The sequence below is a fragment of the Macaca nemestrina genome, chromosome 8 (genome assembly GCF_043159975.1).
Source record: "Macaca nemestrina isolate mMacNem1 chromosome 8, mMacNem.hap1, whole genome shotgun sequence".
NCBI lineage: Eukaryota > Metazoa > Chordata > Mammalia > Primates > Cercopithecidae > Macaca > Macaca nemestrina.
Window position 1 is genome coordinate 11914068 of NC_092132.1, and position 19669 is coordinate 11933736.

The 19669-nt window shown below is 45.3% G+C and overlaps 1 long non-coding RNA gene across 1 annotated transcript in view; it reads left to right on the forward strand.

Annotated features, from left to right (window-relative positions):
- Positions 1–19281, forward strand: part of LOC139355746 (uncharacterized) — a 77814-nt gene extending 58533 nt beyond the window's left edge. Inside the window, exon 3 of the long non-coding RNA XR_011606723.1 lies at positions 19237–19281. This is a non-coding gene — a long non-coding RNA (uncharacterized lncRNA). The remainder of the gene's footprint in view (positions 1–19236) is intronic.
- Positions 19282–19669: the final 388 nt, after the last annotated feature.

Below are 19669 nucleotides of genomic sequence, written 5' to 3' on the forward strand. Positions count from 1 at the left end.
CCCAGCAGAGATCTTACAACCTGGAATCCTCCTGCTCTGTCAAAGCAGAGGTCAGACTGCTTACTGATCACTGGCATGGGATAGTCTAAGCCCATGGGGGGCCTATGGAGCAAGACCTTAGAAGACAAATTTACAGCCTGATGGGGGCTGAGGTAGAACAAGGGCAGTCCAGTATTCTCCCCACAAAGCAAAGGCAAAAATCTCAACTCCCTGGTGGTCCCTTAGATGGGGTATTCTCACCACCTATGCAGTTTGTCCCTATGAAACCTTTGCATTGTCAACACTAAATACTTTCTGAACTGTTTCATTGTTGTATTCCATAAGAATTTGTGAAGAATTTTTCAGGGAGGCAAGAAGAGGGTTAGTACCCCCGTTTTACACAGCAGGGACCTGACACTCAGGTTAACTGATTTGCTCCAGGTCACACAGGTCACCAGAAGGCAGAACCAGGACAAGACCTCAGGTCTTTCCCCTTTTTTCCCCTAAATTCATTGCATTTGTCCTATCATCTATTGGCTTATATAAAGTGCAGTCAGCCAAATATAGGATAGAAGAACCCAACCTGTGGCCCAACCTCCCTGGCTTGGTAACTTTATGGGCCATCTATGCATTACTGGATTTGGGCAAAGGCCCAAGAGAAGCTGTCCCAGTCAATTCAGGCTGCTATAACAATGTACCTTAGATTAGGTAATTTGTAAACAACCAAAATTTATCATTCATAGCTCTGGAGGCTGTGAAGTCCAAATTCAAGGCATGAGGCTTGGTGCAGTGGCTCACGCCTGTAATCCCAACACTTTGGTAGGCCGAGGTGGGCAGATCACCTGAAGTCGGGAGTTTGAGATCAGCCTGGTCAACATGATGAACTGGTGATACTCCATATCTACTAAAAATATAAAAATTAGCCTGGCATGGTGGTATGCACCTGTAGTCCCAGCTACTCAGGAGGCTGAGGCAGGATAATTGCTTGAACTCAGGAGGTAGAGGCTGCAGTGAGCGAGATCACACTACTGCACCCCAGCCTGGGCAACAGAGCAATACTGTCTCCAAAAAAAATTAAAAATACAAATAAATTTAAAAATTCAAGGCACCAGCAAATTCAGTGTCTGGTGTGGGCCCATTCCTCATCAATGGAAACTTCTTGCTGTGTCCTCACAGAGTGGAAGGGGCAAAGGGTCTCACTTGGGCCTCATTTATAAGGGAACTAATCTCATTCATGAGGTTGAAAGCGTCATGATTTGATCACTTCCCAAAGGCCTTAACTTTTTTTTTTTTTTTTTTTTTTTTTTTTTTTTGAGATGGAGTCTCACAGTGTCGCCTGGGCTGGAGTACAATGGCATGATCTTGGCTCACTGCAACGTCTGCCTCTCACGTTCAAGAGACTCTCCTGCCTCAGCCTCCCGAGTAGCTAGAATTACAGGCACCCATCACCATACCCAGCTAATTTTTGGTATATTTAGTAGAGACGGGGTTTCACCATGTTGGCCAGGCTGGTCTTGAACTCCAGACCTTGTGATTCACCCACCTCGGCTTCACAAAGTGATGGGATTACAGGCGTGAGCCACTACACCCGGCCAGGCCTTAACTTTTAAAACTACCATATTGGGTATTAGATTCCACCATATACATTTTGTGGGGACACCAACATTTAGACCATAGCAAACACTTTGGACCCCTGAGAACTGTGTAGAGTTTTGTGCCTTTTCTGACCCATATTCTTCATGTATTATTTTCTGAAAATTAAAGCAGGACCTCAGCCACCCAGGAAAAACAGAGAGAATGTTCTGTGTATGTGCCCAAACCATGACAGGTGGAAATACAAGCAAGGGGAAAGTCCACAGGCACTTGCCACCTCCAGTGGGCTAAGCATTTTATGGAAGTTATTTTATTTTATTTACTGTCTTGCAGACATCTTTTGTGTAGGTACCATTCTGTCCTCTTTCCACAACAAGAAAATGAAACTGCAAGGAGAAGTGACACAGTCAGATTCCCCAGCCACAGGTGACAGAGTTAGGCTTCCAACTCAATGCCCCCTGCTTTATACCTCACGCTCTTTCTACGCCAAAGTGCTGCCTGCCTGCCTTTTGCTGTTTAAGGTTTAATTTCTACAGATTTTGACCATTCATTTTTAACTTTTATTTCGCCACCAAATTACCTAATGTTTTAATAAGAGGAAAATTTAATTGCTGTGATCTCTCTCAGTAATGACCAAGTCAAGAAGACTTTCTTAGAATGTTGGGAGGGAAAAGCAGCTAGAGCTTGTGCTTTCTCCAGTTCTTTTCTAAATTATCTCAGAGAGCGAGAGAGAGGGACTCATGAGAATGTGACTGACTGTGCTTTTGAGTAAGGAATATTTCCAGAAAAAGCAAATCAACATTTAGAGCGGAATTGATTTCTTCCTTCGGGTGAGAACAGGCTGCCCTCTTCCTCATCCAACTTTATTTCCAGTTATGTCTCTCAAATGACCTTTTAGCCCCAACAGCATGCTTTCTTCTCCCTCCAAACATCCCTCTCCTCCCTCTGAACATTCCTCACGTGATGCCCTGTGGCCATCACACTGGGTTCCCAGATCGCCCCAAAGCTGAGTTTGTCAGAGGATAAGCCACACCTCTGCGAGATGTCCCCCAAACTCTGGATAGTAACTATGTTGAGATCAAAGACCATGTCTTATTTGTCTTTGCATCCTCAAAGCCATGCTCCTTACCTAACCAGTAGCATACACGCCACATGTGAGAAGTGTGGAGAGCCCCAAAGAGACAATCCTCAATGCCTTTATCACCAAGTGCCTGCCTTCGTGAGTCCTACCTGTCCTTTGGGGAAGTAGACCAGTTCTCCAGTACCCCAGAAGTCAGAACAGAGAGTAGCAAGTGAAGTTTCAAGAAATTAGATTGGAACACAATGTAGGAAGAACATTCTAGCAGTTGATACTCTCTTTTTCATCAGATATGTTCAAGCAGAGATTAGTGCAACAGTTTTTAATAAAGACTACTAGCATATTCTTTCAACAAATATTTACTGCTACAAAATACAGGAAAATAGGGGTGTGGACCTCAGATTCTAATCAGAAGGATTCTGGAGCCATTGTTGGCTTTGTCTTTCTCTGTTGTCTTTGGCACACCATCTTTCAGGACCTCTCTTGCCTCATCTGTAAAAGGAAGGGGTAGAGGAGACGTAAAAGGGAAAGGAGCTAGTCACCCCACTGTGGACATCTGTGCTAAAAAATAAAAGCATTATTGTCAAGGCTATTTGTACCAAATGTCTATTGTAGCAAGGTTTACGTTAGTTGAAAAACAACTAGAAACCTTCTCAGTATAGCAATAGGACAATTATTAAATGAATTACGACATATAATTGGCTTACCTGTATTTTCAGAGGAGACTGGACCTAAATTTTCAGGTCAGCTCTTTCACTATCATTTGTTGGAGTTTGGGTTTTCAGGGTCTTTCTGGGCTAGAGAGTTCTTTCCAGGTTATCTTGTGGCAATTTGAAAATCTGATATCGGTTTCTGCTGGGTTCCAAAGACCCAAGAGGAGCTTAGTGCTGTGTCTAAATTGCCAATGGACCCATCACAGAGGTTTAACCCAACTTTGATCCCAAAGCCTTCAAAAATGCTCACTGAAGAGAATTCCCAGGACAATTGAGGGCCTCTCATAACTTCTGCTCCGAGACATTGATAAAGAACCTTAAACTTGTTTCTCAACTCTGGTATCAAATTCCCTTCCTCTTTACCAGAAGGTTCACTCTAACAACAGGAGAAAAGAAAAATGATCTTCCAGGACATCAGAGATGGCTTACCTTACAGGAGGAGGGAGTAAGAACATTGCTATCTGTATGGAAAGAAATGATGTTAAAATGTAGATACGTGTCACTCAGCAGGTTTCCTAGGCTTGAAAGAAAACAAACACTGGGCCTAAGGGAGTTCAGAATGATCAAAACGTGAACCATTCAAATGTGGCTGTGGTTTCTGTGTGTATCACAGATGGGATTCTTCTGAGAATGCTAGAATAGGGAATTATGGCACCGAACCAATTCAGCCAGAAAGCTTATTCTCACCCTTTTCTTTCTTGCTGGCAAGTTTATGTAGCAGGTTGAGAAAACTACTCTATGGTAGGATGGACTGTATACAAATAATTTTGAAAATGAGTTCTGCCGGGCGCGGTGGCTCAAGCCTGTAATCCCAGCACTTTGGGAGGCCGAGACGGGTGGATCACGAGGTCAGGAGATCGAGACCATCCTGGCTAACACGGTGAAACCCCGTCTCTACTAAAAAAAAACACACAAAAAACTAGCCGGGCGAGGTGGCGGGCGCCTGTAGTCCCAGCTACTCAGGAAGCTGAGGCAGGAGAATGGCATAAACCCAGGAGGCGGAGCTTGCAGTGAGCTGAGATCTGGCCACTGCACTCCAGCCTGGGCAATAGAGCGAGACTCCATCTCAAAAAAAAAAAAAAGAAAGAAAGAAAGAAAATGAGTTCTATGATACATTTTTCTTCTTGTTTTTTTTTTTCCTTCCTACCATGAAATCAGTGATGTCTAAGAGACCTGTGTAGGTAGTTTGAATGTATTTGAATAACTCCAGTATACTTTACATTTACTCACTGTTTTGACCCAAAGAAATACCAAAAGGACATAAGTGTTCCCATGTATTTTAGAAGTCTAAAGTCAGTGAGACGAAACCCAATATCAAGAATCTGATTCAAGGTCACTTGTGGGAAAAGAATGTAATGAAAACATTGGGTAGTTGGGCTACAGCATAATAATTAGATTTTCCGGTTTTCAAAAATTTGGATACCAATAAAAGGAAACTTTGATGTGCTATTATTTTTGCAATATTCATTATCAAATAAATGTGTGTATAGAGAAACAATAAAGTTGACATATTTGAGGAACTTTTAAAAAAATAAAATAAATTACAATGTATCCATACTATAATTTTATAGCCTAATGTTAAAAGGATTAGGTTAGAAAACTGCATACCCTGATCTAGAAATTTTACCTTGAAATGTATATGATTAAGCAATGAAAAAGTATGGTATAGAGCATGATACCATTTTATACAAGTGTGTACATAAATATATCTTTGCCATGAGCATAAAGAAACATGTAGAAAAACACAATTGTTAATGCCAGTTATGTCAAGAGGTGGGACTAGAAGGAAAAGACATGTCATCACTTATAATTAGATTCAGGTTCCTACAACAGAAATCCCCAAAATAAGTGGTTGAAGTAAAGAGGAAGTTTAGTTTTCTCTTGTAAAGGAAGTTCAGAAATAGATGGTCCTGCACTAATACAGCTGCAGCTCTAGGTCATCACTCAGGCTCTGTCTCTTTCTGTTCCACTGCCCTTAACAACATCCTTCCATCCTCAAGCCGCCTGTGGTCTAAGATGACAGCCAGTGCTTGCAGTATCATGCCCAGGCAGGAGCAAGGAAAAAACAGTTTATGCCTCTTTCAGGGAGCTATCCCAGAAGTCCCACCAACCATGCCTAGCTGCAAAGGAAGCTGGGGAATGTAGTTTTATTTTAGCTGGCCACAGTAACTGTGATATATTGTATTGTATCTTGTTGTATGGCATGGTATTTGGGCAGCCCAGATAGTATAATAGTTTTATTACTAACACAGAAATGAATAATGGATGTTGGATGGCCAAATAGCATTCCCTGCCACAAAAAGGTTATCAACTTTTTTTTGAAGTAGACTTTGTACTGTTTAACTAAACACAATGAAATTGTTTCACAATTTAAAAACTCCAATTAGGAAAGTTTCTTAAAAGAGAGGAAAGGAAATAACTTTGTTAAAAGCATTTATCATGAGCCAAGCTCATTTCCTGAGCATTTCACATGCAATCTCATTTCACCCTCACATGATCTCATGGAGAGGTGTGACTGCTCCTTCCTTTTCACAAGAGGAGGAGCCAAGATGCAGAGGGATGACACGGCTTTCCCAAAGTCTTGTTGTCACCAAGAAGTGCAGCCAGTATTGAAATTCAGGTGTGTGTGTGATTCTAAATCCTGTGGGGGCAATCTCTAAGGTCATTTTCAAGAGGGAGGAAATAAACAGCAATTCATGTATGATTCTAGAATCCCAGATTTGATGGAGGCTATATTCCCTAACCAGATCATTAAGCTGAGAACAGGAAAGTGAATACTGGTTCTTCTGCAGCTGCCCGATCTCTGATGGACATTATCCAGTGGGTAGGCTTACCACGCCAGCCTATTTTTCTCCTTAAGATGTATTCATTTCCCAGCAACATGAATCAATCTTTCTTTCCTTCTCTTCCTCCTTCCTTCTTTGACTCATTTTGTTATTTTTCATGTAAACATACTTACTCATGCAGAGAAAAGGAGATGAAATATTTTTTAATTCTTTTTTTCTTCATTTCTTAACTAATTTAATCTAACTTCATAAGAGGAAGAAGAATAAGATCAGGGTCTTACATAAACACTGGACTCCTCTTGGATTTTCATGAGGGTGAATTTATGAGGAAATCATGGAAGGAACCTACAGAATAATATTATCCCAATCAAGATGCTGTCTGCTGCCTGCTGTGTGGGGAAACATGAGTGCCTTGGGTATTTTCCTTAGAGCACTTTCAATTCCAGACAGGACAGAAACAGACGCAAGAAGATATTGCATTCCTTCGTCCTGAGCTAACCTGGGGCTGGATTCTTAGTCTCTCTATACCACCAGAGATACACTGTAGTCCCTGAAACGCAAGCATTCCTCAGAAATACATGAGCTCCCCTCCATGAAAAGTCTTCTCCATATTAGATCTCTGTTTGTTCCCTCTAAATTCCAACCAAGGATGTAGTCCTCCCCTCTGGAATCCCAGAGAAGAAGGCAGAACTTCTTCCCCTCAAGGGCCCATCAAATATTAGCACACAGCTGTCATGTCTGCCAAAGTACATTCTCTAGTGGCTCGGGAGCATGGAAAGGAGGCAGCCTGACCTGGGTTAGAATTCCAACTTTACCCCTCCCTGCCTGTGGGACCTTGGGTCAATTTCATGCCTCTCCTGATATTTCATCATCTGGCAAAAGGAGAAAGTGAAATTATGGCCTCATTTTTCCTTCTCCAGTAGAGTATAAGTCCTTCAAGGGCCAGTGAAGGTATCTTACTCGTCTCTGGACCCATAAAAAGTTGCTTTGAAAATTCAGAAAAAAGAATAACATTGAACAAGGAATGTTCATCTATTAGTACCATGCAAAATGATTCCCTTAACTAAAGAAGAATTGGCTACAGGCTGGCTTGTGGAAGGCAGCAGGGTAGAAGGGTTACTAGAGAACACTATGAAACCAGAAAGCCCAAGTTCAAACCCCACCCAGCTCCACTGCCTGCTAGCTGTGTGACCTTCAGCAAATTATCTGACCTCTCTGTACCAGTTTCCTTATCTACAAATGGGAATAAGAATAGTGATTATCGGGTGTGGTGGCTCATGCCTATAATCACAGCACTTTGGGAGGCTGAGCGGATCACTTGAGGTCAGGAGTTCAAAACCAGTCTGGCCAACATGGTGAAACCCCGCCTTTACCAAAATATACACAAATTAGCTGGATGACAGAGTGAGACCCTGTCTCAAAAAAAAAAAAAAAATGAATAGTGTTTATCTCACCCAGGAGTGGACTCATGCAAAGTGCTTAGAACAGTCTTAATAATAGATTCCATCATCATGGGTTGTTGTGTGTTATTATTCCTGAAACTGCTGAGGGAAGGGTGGGGTCTCGCCCTCACCACATTCTCTCCCTCACCACATTCTCTCCAAGCAATAGCTACTCCCAGAAAACATGGTGCTTCTGTGGCCAGAGCTCAGAATTTCAAACCAGTGAGAAGTGTTGCCAGGACTCGGCCTTTACCTCCCAACTGTGCCTATGGTGGTACTTCAGGCTCAGACAAAACAACAGTTGAGTAAGGCAAACAGCCTGTGCAACCATTTTTCTCAGTGGGAAAGATGTTCTTGGGCTGGATTTTCAGCCTCTCCGGGGCTAAGTCAGAACACTTGAACTTGATGCATTTATTGAGCATTCTGGGGTGTTGGATTATACATGGCTTTATCTCAAGAAAATCTGCCAACAGCCCTAAAGGACAGCTCCTTTGAGGAGCTACACACTATTTATTAAACTCCTACTGAATACCACATGTTGCCTTAGGTTCTTTATATACATCACCTTCTCTCAACTGCCTCAGTTGAACATTGAATTCCATCAGTTCGATAAGTAATTATTGAACACATGTAGTACCAGTGTAGTGGGGAGGTTAAGCTGGCAGGTTCTGAAGTCATCAGCCCGGCTGTGATTTGATGGCCACCATGTCCTAACTCCATCTGGGGCATGCTGACTTCCCCTCCCCTCTCCAAGCATCTGCCTTGTCATGGGTAAAATGGAGATACTAACTGGGCCAATGAGGGTAACATGAGAAGGTCCTTGTGGGATGCCTGGCATGCACTGTGCACTCAACAGTGCCAGTAAATGGGGTACCTGGCATGGCCCAGGCCCTGGGGATAGGGGGATAATGGAGTTGCAGTCTGCAGTACTTAGACGCTCAGAATTTAGGAGGAAATGTGGTGAAGTGAGCCCGGAATCCCAGTGCTCTCATTTCACCAAAGAGGACCTTGAGGCTCACAAGCCTCGGCAGCTTGCCCAAGACTACCCGCATCACCAAATGGAGTACTAAGACCTGCCCTTGGAGAGCTGTGTGCTGACTCCATCTTCCCTCATGAGCCAAGCCTGAGTCCCCACTTACACACATTCTCCACCTATTCCTGCCCTCCTTCCCCACCCCAGAGCGGGAGCATCGCACGTGCAGAATCTGCTTGGGAGACCCTGCCTGGTTGAAGAATATATGCTTTTCTGGGCATGCTTCTCTCGGAGCCTGGGCGAGCCCCCAGGGTGTGTTCAAGGAACTGGAGAGGCCTTGGCACGTTTGCCTTTGATAGAGGAGATGGAAAGAAATCATTTAGGCAGATAGTAAGGGCAAAAGAGTCCTTGGCAAAGTTTACTTTTTAACAAAAAACAACCCCCAAATCATTTCCTTTCTAACAAAGAGGAGCCTGAGAAATTGAGCTGCAAAAGTAGGTAAGCAAGCTGCAAACTTGCACAGGTGAATGCCGGCAGCTGGACCAATAATAAAAGGCTACCTGGAAGCCAGGTATGTTCAACATGGAGGCTCCATCTTCCCTTTGTCACCACATGCACAGCGAAGGAACAGGCAACGTGGCTCAGACCAGGTAGAAAACCCATCTGCACAATAAAATATTAGGCTGGGGTGGCCAGCTTCTTCGTGCACAATGCAAATGGCACATCTAGTCCTAACCAGTTTTTCGTGCACTATGCAAATGGCACACCTGGTCTGACCAATCTTTCGTGCCCTATGTAAATCAGACACCGCCTCCTCAAGCTCATCTATAAAACCTGCATTTCACTGCCAAAGCGGCAACCCCTTTCTCCAGACCCCTCTCTCTGCAGCAGAGAGAGCTCTTACCTTTCTTTCACCTATTAAACTTCCACTCTGAACCTCACTTTTTGTGTATCCGCATCTTAGTTTTCTGTGGCCTTGAGACAAAAGATCTTGGGTATTTATCCTAGACAACGACACCATTTCACCTTAATCAGGAGACCTTGTGTTTTGCACAGCACAGTGCTGGCAGCCCATAGCCCCACTGTTTTGCCCCATTGCTTTGGAAGAGGGAGGGGTGGGGGATAGGAAGTCTCCATCAGAAGAAAGCAGCCGGTGAGCCCGGCCTTGTGTGGGAAGCATGAGAAGGAAACTCAAGGGAAATGGATTGGGAGGCCGAGGCGGGTGGAACACGAGGTCAGGAGATCGAGACCATCCTGGCTAACACGGTGAAACGCCATCTCTACTAAACACACACACACACACACACACACACACACACACACACACACACAATTAGCCAGGTGTGGTGGCTGGCACCTATAGTCCCAGCTACTCGGACGGAAGGCTGAGGAAGGAGAATGGTGTGAACCCAGGAGGTGGAGATTGCAATGAGCAGAGATCGCACCACTGCACTCCAGCCTGGGTGACAGAGCAAGACTCCATCTAAAAAAAAAAAAGAGAAATGGAGAGGGATAGTTTCTAGTGTTCACTGATACTTGGGCCACATCAGTCCAAGGCTTCTGAGTGACTCAGGGATGCTTGCTGTGTTGGTTTTGGCAGGGAAACAGAAAAGAAGGCACAGGGGTGCTGACATCAGGACTTCCTCTAACTCCCTCAAAGTTTGCAAGTCAACAAAGTACATCAGTTTCTCCTTTGAGACATCTAGGCACCCAGCCTTCCTCTGCCTCTGGTCCTCACAAATCTGAACATGTGGAATGACCTGAAAGTTCTCCAGCTTTCTGATTTCCTCTGGTCATTATCCAGGCTCATGACTTCCTGGTTCTACCTCCATCCCGTCCGGACTTCAGTATGGGACCTTGGCAAGAAAGAGCCAACCCCCATGCCACCTCTGATTCCTAGCAGTATGATGCCCTTGGGCAAGTTACCTAATTTCCCTGCATTTTAGTGGCCCCACCTATAAAATGGGAATAACAACAGCATCTCCTTGAGCTGTTCTTTCAAAGATGAGAAAATGTGAACAGCTGGACTCTCTTGACCAAGCCATGGTCTCAGTGCTTCCTAAGAATTAAAACATTTCATCCTGAAGACAGACTCTGAGGTAGGTAGGATTGTTGCTGTCTGCATTTTACAGAGGAGGGGAATGAGGCCCAGAGAGCATAGTAGCACTTAGGTGCCAGTGGTGTGGTAGTAAAGAAAAGGATGATGGAGCTGGAAGCTTAACTGGGAGGTGCAGGCACTGATTCTTGATCTTCACCCAAGAAAGGAGGGTACGGAGCCTGGATCCTCACCCAAAGCAGGAGGGTACTGAGCCTGGATCCTCACCCAAGGCAGAAGGGTAGAGAGTCCAGGGGTCAGATTCAACCACTGTAACTGGAAAGGCATTGAGCTCTCTATGCCTCAAGCTCCTCATCTGGTGAGAAAAGTGGATCCTTGAAGAGCTTGAAGCTAGAGGGGGACACAATCTGAAGTGTGGCTAACTACCCCGGCCCTGAGGGACTGCTATGAGGATTATCTGCCTAAACCCAGTATGGTGCCTGCGCTTTGTTAAGGGCTCCCTAAGGTCAGTTCAGCAGACAGGTTGTTTTTCCAAGTAGATTTGGATCCGTTGAAGACCCCCCTTCTCTTTTGATCCCCAGATGCTCTCTGTACTTGGCTGGAGGAGAGATGAGCAATGCTCTGGAAGTGCTGAAGCCCCGGGCTCTTGGAGCTGCCTGCCTGAGGCTGAGCTGTGTGGGAGGAGAAGGAGAACAGAAACAGCCTGGGGAGACAAACACACAAACAAACCTACAAACAAGGGATGTGTTTGTTACTGAAAGAGAAAGGGCCCATTCAGCTCTAGGCCCTAGATGCTCAATGCTTCCTCCAGGCCTGGAGCCCAGGCAGCTGTCACATTTATCTATCCCCAAAGCCACCTGTGACCCCTGGCTGCTGCATGGGAGGTCCCTGAGCCTGCAAGGGTGGGGGTGGTGACCTTTCCCTCAAGGCTCAGGAGTTGGCTCCTCAGGCCCTGTCCCATGGCCTTGGTGGGGTCTCCTTCTCCTTCCTCTTCCTCCACTCGGCTCTATTCTTTTCCTTCACCTCTAAAGTCCCAGGAATAAACAGTGAGGCCGTCTGGATGAAGAGAGGGCTTGAAATGCTGATGGCTGGAATGGAGAGAATTATTCCAGCCATCCTGGGGTGAGAAAGAGGAGAAGGCTAAGTAACATTTTTTGAGCACCTACTATGTGCATGACACACTGCTGAGCCGTTTTATCTAGTACTTCCAGCCAAAAGGAACGGAGGCTCAGAGAGCTGGAGCGGCTGGCTCTGATGGACAGTGCATTTCCTTTCCAGGAAAAGATCCACCCTCCAGGGCTGTGATGATAGGAAACAGGACAGGGAAGCATAAAGGCTACAGTGAGTGAGAGAGCAGCTGACACACAGTAGTGTTCAATAGATAGTGTGCCCCCATCCTGAGTCTCTACGCATTTTGCAGAAGACTTGTTTAATGAACAGGAAAAAACAATGCTATAACTGATCCATTTACTTCATTCAATAAATATTTGCTGAGCACCTGTTATGTGCCAGAAACCGTGTAGAGGCTGAAACACATCAATGGCCGAGATGGAAACTGGGACAGTGCCCCTGCCCTCGTGCAATTTGCATTCTGGTGGAATGGCCAGGAGAGGGACCCTTGGCGGGCACTTGTCCAGCACAGCTGTGTTGAGCGCTGACTGTGTGCCCAGCTCTGTTCTCCACATGGCATTCTTCAACCTGAGTGTCAGGCTAGGAAGCAGCACTGCCCTGGGCTTACTGAGCCTCTGGGGATTTCAGAAAAGGTGCTCTTTCTTCTGACATCTGCCAGAAAAATGTCTCTCATCAGTGTGCAAATTGATAATGATAATAACAACGACATGAACACCAGCCTCTGGGGTTGCGCAGTGACCAAACTGCCCAACTGTCCCCAACGGGGCTGCTCAGAACCACCCGGGAGCCCCTCAAACCCTGCGTGTATGTCCCTCCAGTGTTCTTCCATACACTGCAATAGCTCCCTCATGATGCATATTAATTGTGATGAATGAAAATAAGAGCTTCCATTGGCTGAAGACTCACTAAGATTCCATAAACCACTAATTTTCCAAATTCCCGATTCCATTCAGTCCCCGCATCCCCCTATCAGGTAGCATTTATGGGTTCAGTCATAAGCCCCTGATATGCGTATGTTGAAGTCCTAAGCCCTGATCTCGGGATGTGACTGCATTTAGAGATGGGGTCTTTGAAGGCGTAATTAAGGTAAAATGAACTCATTAGGGTGGACCCTAATCCAATGTGGCTGATTTGAAAAGATTTGAACACAAAAGGGTGCACAGGGAAGACCAAGTGAGGGCACAGGAAGAAGATGGCCAGCTACAAGCTAAGGAAAGTGGCCTCAGAAGAAACCAGATATGTAGGGACCATCCCTTGATCTCGAACTTCTAGCCTACAGAATTGTGAGAGAATTCATTTCTATTGTTTAAGCCACCATGTCTGTGGTACTTTATTGTGGCAGCCCTTGCAAACTAATACAGATAGATTCTATTATTTCCCCCATTTTTACCAATAAACACACTGAGTCACTGAGACGTTATGTATCATGTCCAAGATCACAAGCTAAGAAGTAGGTAGATGGGGTTGGAACTCAGCTCTGATTCCACACTCACGCACTTAGCCCCACTGCACTGCACAGATTTTTCTTCTTTAATCCCTTTTTGGCCACTTCACAGGGGCATGTCTTAACTGGATCTCTGCAGGGTGAGCGTGTCAAAAGAGGGGGTTGGCACTGAGACTCCACACAGCCACAAACCCTTGCCCTGGGCCAACCCTGCAGAACCCTGGGCCGTGGGCTATCTGCCCAGGCATCTGGGACAAGCTAAAGAAGTTCTCTACTCATTCTGTTTTATTTTCTAAACATTATTGGTCTTTGGAAGTAGTGACCTTTAAAGAAAGAAAGAAAAATTCCAGATATTCCAAAGATGGTGAGTAATCTCTGCAGTCAACCCTAGACCAGGGAAAAGCCAGACAGCAAACCTCCCAGGCTCTGCTGGCAGAAGCACGTGGCAGCCACTCTATCCGCCACCTCAGCTCAAGGCCGCCATAGTCAGTGTGCAAATGAGTGAATGTGGCTTGCTTCCAATATAACTTTATTTATAGATGCTAGTATCTGGATTTTGCATCATCTTCCCATGTCACAAAATATTCTTCTTTTGATTTTTTTCAACTATTTAAAAATGTAAAAACCGTTCTTAGCTTTCGATCCTTACAAAAAAGGGCTTTGGGCTGAATTTGGGTTGGTGTAGATTGTTGTATTTATCATTTCTCAGAAGCAATTTTGCGACTCTCAGAGCTGGGAAGGCCTAGTGACCCGGTGAGCCCTAGTTTGGTTTACAGATGGAGACGCAGATGCTCAGAGCTCTGGTGACTCCAGGATCATGAAGTCTTGAGGGCCATGGTTCCACCTCCAGTCTTGTGGTCCAATCCCTTCTTCCTACCCTGAGAACACAGGCCCCACTGGGGGAGTGAGAATGCTTCTTTCCAAAATAAACTCTAAACCCAGGGGCCCACTGGCTCAGCTCCTATCTGACAAATTTCCTGAAGCAGTCCATGACTAAGGCTGAAGGGCAGTACGTTACAGCAGGTAGAAGCTCAGAGTGGTGCGAGGTGCACCATGTCCTATGTACAGGTTTGTGGTGATGTCAACACAGTAACTCAGGCTGAACTCAGCCCATGCTGAGCTCTGCACAAACACCTCCTGTAGCATTAATGTATCATCACCATTAATCCCCCTGACAACCCTACAAGGTGAGTGATGTCTGTTTTACAAATAAGAAGATCAAAACTCAGAGGTTAAGTCACTTCACCAAAGACACACCCTAACAAGTGGCAGTCCAGGCCTCAAATCTAGGCCTGACTGGTTTTCTTGCTGGGTGCTCAGGGGTGACAGAACCAGGCCCCCCTCTGCCCTGCTGGCCCCAGGAGCATGTTCCTCCCTGTCAGACCACCAGGCCTTCTGTTGGGGTTGGTCACATGGTCACCCTCGCTGTGGGGCTGATGCAGGTGGCATGTTCCTGGTGTGTTCACAGGGAAGGTTCTCAGAGAAGATGAGTCACGCAGCACACCATCACTGAGACGCCCCTACAGGCAGGAGACCCAGAAGCCAAGATGACATCACCTCCATCTTCCCTCTCTCCTGCCCAGACTGTTTAAAACTGATCCTGACAGATAAACAGTCACGTAGGAAACGACACGCATATGGGGATGCCTGTTGTGTTGTGTCTGAAAGCAACAACATGAAATCAACCCAGATGCCAAAAGAAGGGCTAAATTTGATGAATGATGGTCTATCCACGTGGCAGAATGACTCATAGCCATTAAAGTGGTCCTAAGGAATATCTGTATTTATCGCCCTGGAGCAACAGTTACAGTATATCAAGAGATGAAACTGATTATAAAAAATCATGTGTCCTGTAGAATCTCATTTAAATGAACAAAGTATGTATGTGCATAGAAAGTAACTGGAGTTTGGCCGGGCATGGTTACTCATACCTGTAATCCCAGCACTTTGGGAGGTAGAGGCAGGCAGATTACCTGAGGTCATGAGTTCGAGACCAGCCTGGCCAACATGACAAAACCATGTTTCTACTAAAAAAAAAAAAAAAAAAAAAAAAAAAAAAAAATTAGCTGGGTATGGTGTCAGGCGTTTGTAATCCCAGCTACTCCAGAGGCTGAGGCAGGAGAATTCCTTGAACCTGAGAGGCAGAGGTGACAGTGAGCCGAGATTGTGCTACGGCACTCCAGCCTGACAAAGCGAGACTCTGTTCCCCACCCCGCAAAAAACACCCTGGAATTGTATACACCAAAATGTCAATACATTATTTTGGGTTTATTTGTTTATTCCTTCATTTACCCAACTAACATTTATTGAGTTAACGGCCCATTTATGTGCCAGGAAGCACACTAAGTGCTAGGAACAGAGTAGTAAATACAACCAGGGGATGGGATGATCAGTGATTTTTTTAATCAGACTATTTTTTTGAGCAGTTTTAAGTCCACAGCAAAACTGAGAGGAAGGCACAGAGATTTCGCATATACTACCTGCCCCTACACATGCATAGCCTCCCCTATGATCAACATCTCCCATCAGAGGATACATTGTGACAGCTGATGATCTTACAGAGACGCATCATCATCACCAAAGACCACCATTTACATTAGGGTTCACTCTTGGTGCTGCACATTGCATGGGTTTTGACAAATGTATAATGACATGGATCCAGCGTTAGAGTGTCACGCAGAGTTTCACCGTCCTAAGCATCCTCTGCTGTCTGCTTATTCCTCCCTCCTCCGCTCTCGCCCCTGGAAACCACTGATCTTTTTACTGTCACTAGTTTTGCCTTTTTCAAAATGCCATATAGTTGGAGGCATACGGTATGTAGCCTTTTCAGATTGCTTTCACTTAGTAATATGCATTTCAGTTTCCTCCATATATTTTCATGGCTTGATAGCTCATTTCTTTTTAGTGCTGCATAATATCCCACTGTCTAGATGAGCCACATTCTATTTATTCATTCACCCCCTAAAGGACATCTTAGTTGCCTCCAAGTTTTGGCAATTACGTGCAAAGCTGCTACAAGCAACTGCACGCAGGTTTTCATGTGGACATTTGTTTTCAATCCTTTGGGTAAACACCAAGGAGCACAATTTCTGGGTAGTGTGGTGTATTAGTTCATTTTCGCACTGCTATCAATACCTAAGATTGGGTAATCTGTTAATAAAAAGAAAAAAGGTTTAATTGGCTCACAGTTCTGCAGGCTGTTCAGGAATCATAGCGGCTTCTACTGGGGAGACCTCAGGAAACTTTTACTCACCTTTGCTGGCAAAGGGAGAGCCAGCATTTCACATGGCCAGTGCAAGAGGAAGGGAGGTGCCAAACAGTTTTAAACAATCAGATCTCATGAGAACTCACTATCATGACAACAGCACCAAAGGGGGATGGTGTTAAACCACAAGAAATTGCCTCCATGATCCAGTCACCTCCCACCTGGCCCCAGCATTGAGGTTACATTTCAACATGAGATTTGGGTAGGGACACAGATCCAAACCATATCATATGGTAAACCCATGTCCAGTTTTGTAAGAAACTGCCACACTGTCTTCCAACATAGCTGTACTATTTTGCATTCTTACCAACTGATATGGTTTGGCTCTGTGTCCCCACCCAAGTCTCCTCTCCAGTTGTAATCCCCACGTGTCAGGGGAGGGAATGGGTGGGAGGTGATTGGATCATGGTGGCAGTTTGCCCCACGCTGTTCTCATGATGATAAGTGAATTCTCACGAGATCTGACGGTTTTAAAGTGTGGCACTTCCTCATTCTCCCACATACCCCCTCCTGCTGCCTTGTGAAAAAGTGCTTGCTTTCCCTTCGCCTTCCACCATGATAGTAAGTTTTCTGAGGCCTCCTAGCCACACTTCTGGTAAACCTGCAGAACTGTGAGTCAATTAAACCTCTTTCCTTTATAATTACCCAGTCTCAGGTGGTATTCTATTTATTTATTTATTTATCTGAGACAGAGTTTCACTCTGTTGCTGGGGTTAGAGTGCAGTGGCATGATCCTTGCTCACTGCAACTTCCGCCTCCCAGGTTCCAGCAATTCTGCCTCAGCCTCCCAATTAGCTGGGCTTACAGGCACCTGCCATCACGCTCAGCTAATTTTTTGTATTTTTAGTAGAGACGCAGTTTCACTATGTTGGCCAGGCTGATTTAGAACTTCTGACCTCAGGCGATCCACCTGCCTTGGCCTCCCAGTGTGGTGGGATTACAGGTGTGAGCCACTGTGCCCAGCCTCAGGTGGTATTCTTTATAGTGTAAGAACAGACTAATACACCAGCTACAAATGAGAGTTCATTTTGCTCCACACATCCTCTCCAGAATCTGGTGTTGCCAGTGTTTTGGATTTTGGCCATTCTAATAGTGACATCTCATTAGACTTTAGTTTGCAAGTCTCTAATGACTTATGATGTTGAGCACTTTTTATATGCTTATTTGCCATCTGTGTGTCTCCTTTGGTGAGGTATTTGTTCAGGCCTTTTGCCCATTATTGTGTTGTTTCTTTATTAAATGTTAAGAGTTCTTTGTATATTTTGGATAACAGTCCTTTATCAGACATGTCTTTTGTAAATATTTTCTCCCAGCCTGTGGCTTTTCTTCTCATTCTTATAATGATAGGTGATTTAAAATTTCTTCTTCTTGATTATCTCATTTTAATAATTGTTTTGCAATATGTGTGCATCACTTGATTATTGATTATTAATCTCTTTAAAAAGCATTTAAAAGTTGAGCTCAAAGCCCGGAAAGGGAAGCTTTATATGTATGCCATTTAATAATGTTTACATTAACCCTGTGAGGCAAACATATACTACTCTCGTGTGTGTGTGTGTGTGTGCACGCGCACACACGTATGTATGTGTGGGCACATGTGCATGCATGCACAGTTGCGGAAAACCAGAGTCTAGAGAGGAAAAGTACCTGGCTCAAGGTCACACAGCTCGGAAGGGCCACTGGTAGATTTGAATGTGGCCCTGTCTGACTCTAGAACTTGCAGCACTTGTTTTACACAGGAGCTCACTCGCAGAGGAGACAGGGCTCTTCTTGCCCCTCTGTGGCACAAGCTGCCCCTTCTAGGGCTCTGCGTCCACCACGACCAGCCTGGCATTGTCGTGCCTCTTGCATCTCATCACTTTCTTCTCAGCTCTAACTCCTAGAAATGCTTCCAGATTCTTTGCAGTGACAAGCCCAGCTTCAAATCACTGATGACTGTCTGCAGGATGAAAGGGGAAGCTAGGTGGGGTGGAGGAGAAGCAGACAGGAATGGCCAGCACAAAAAATAGGCCAGGAAGCCCCTCCCCGCCCTGCTTGGGACAGTTCTCCCTGCTATTTCTGCCAACAGCCGGGCTAGACCGGCCTGCAGCAGGCAAACCTGCTCATCACCTTGCTCATGGCCTTGAGCTGAGCTTAATGTGCCTCACCTGAGACCTCAGCTGTGCTAGCCAGATATTGTGACTTAGCAGACAATGTTCTCCTCGCTTGACACCTCTGTAAAGCCCTAGCCCAGGGCCTGGTCCCTAGTAGCCCCTGAATGCATGTCAGATGCACGACACTCAGTGATTGACTGGCCTCACAGATGCTTCCTCACCTCCTTCCATGGGTGCCACATTATTACGTTGCATCGTTGCTTTCTTGTTGCCACCCTTTCATTCATTCATTGAACAGAAATGTATGGAGAACCTGCTATATGCCAGGCACAATTCTAGGCTCCAAAGGTTCAACGGTGAACAAGAAAGTCCAAAACATTCCTTCTCTCGTGGAACTTAGTTTCCAATGGAAGAAGATAGCCTTTAAGCAGAATAAATTTGTATCTTACATAAAGCCGCATATGAAACCCTAATCAGTGCCACAAAGGAAGAGAAATGGGAGAGAAGAACAGGGCATGAGGTGTGTGGGAGGTTTGCAATTTTAAATAAGTAGTTCCTTTAAATAAGTTTTTTTTTTATACTGTTACCCAATAAAGCAGCTTTTAAGCCTTCTTCAAAGTTAATCGTATGTCAGTTTTTTACAAGCAGAATCACCTGACACTTTTTGTTTGTTTTCCCTTTAGGGTTTTTGTCCCTCTCTTAAAGCAAGTGTTCAGAGTCATGAGCAGATGGAAGATACAGGCGGAGGCGTCTTACCTGTCACCGTTGGTATGTCTGGTTGAAACCTGTGACAAGGTATGTTTGGTGTCCTTGGTTGGCTGGGAGGCTGCAGCTGCGGCTTGGAGTTAAACAGGGGGCCTCGGGCCACCAAGTGCAGAGCCATGTGGAAACCCTGTGCCCTGGAGCCTCCTGTCTGCAATCTCTGTGTCCTCCTGTTGGGTCACCGGCCCTGGGCAGCAGCCTGTGGCACCACAGGGGACTCCTCCCACAGACCCCGCCTGCTCCTCATCATGCACCTTTGCCTCCAGCAACGTTCTGCATGGGCCTTCTTGTTCCTCCACCTGGCAGTGCGGCTGCCGCCTGAGAATTCTGGGCTGTATCCCTTCCCCTACTTGT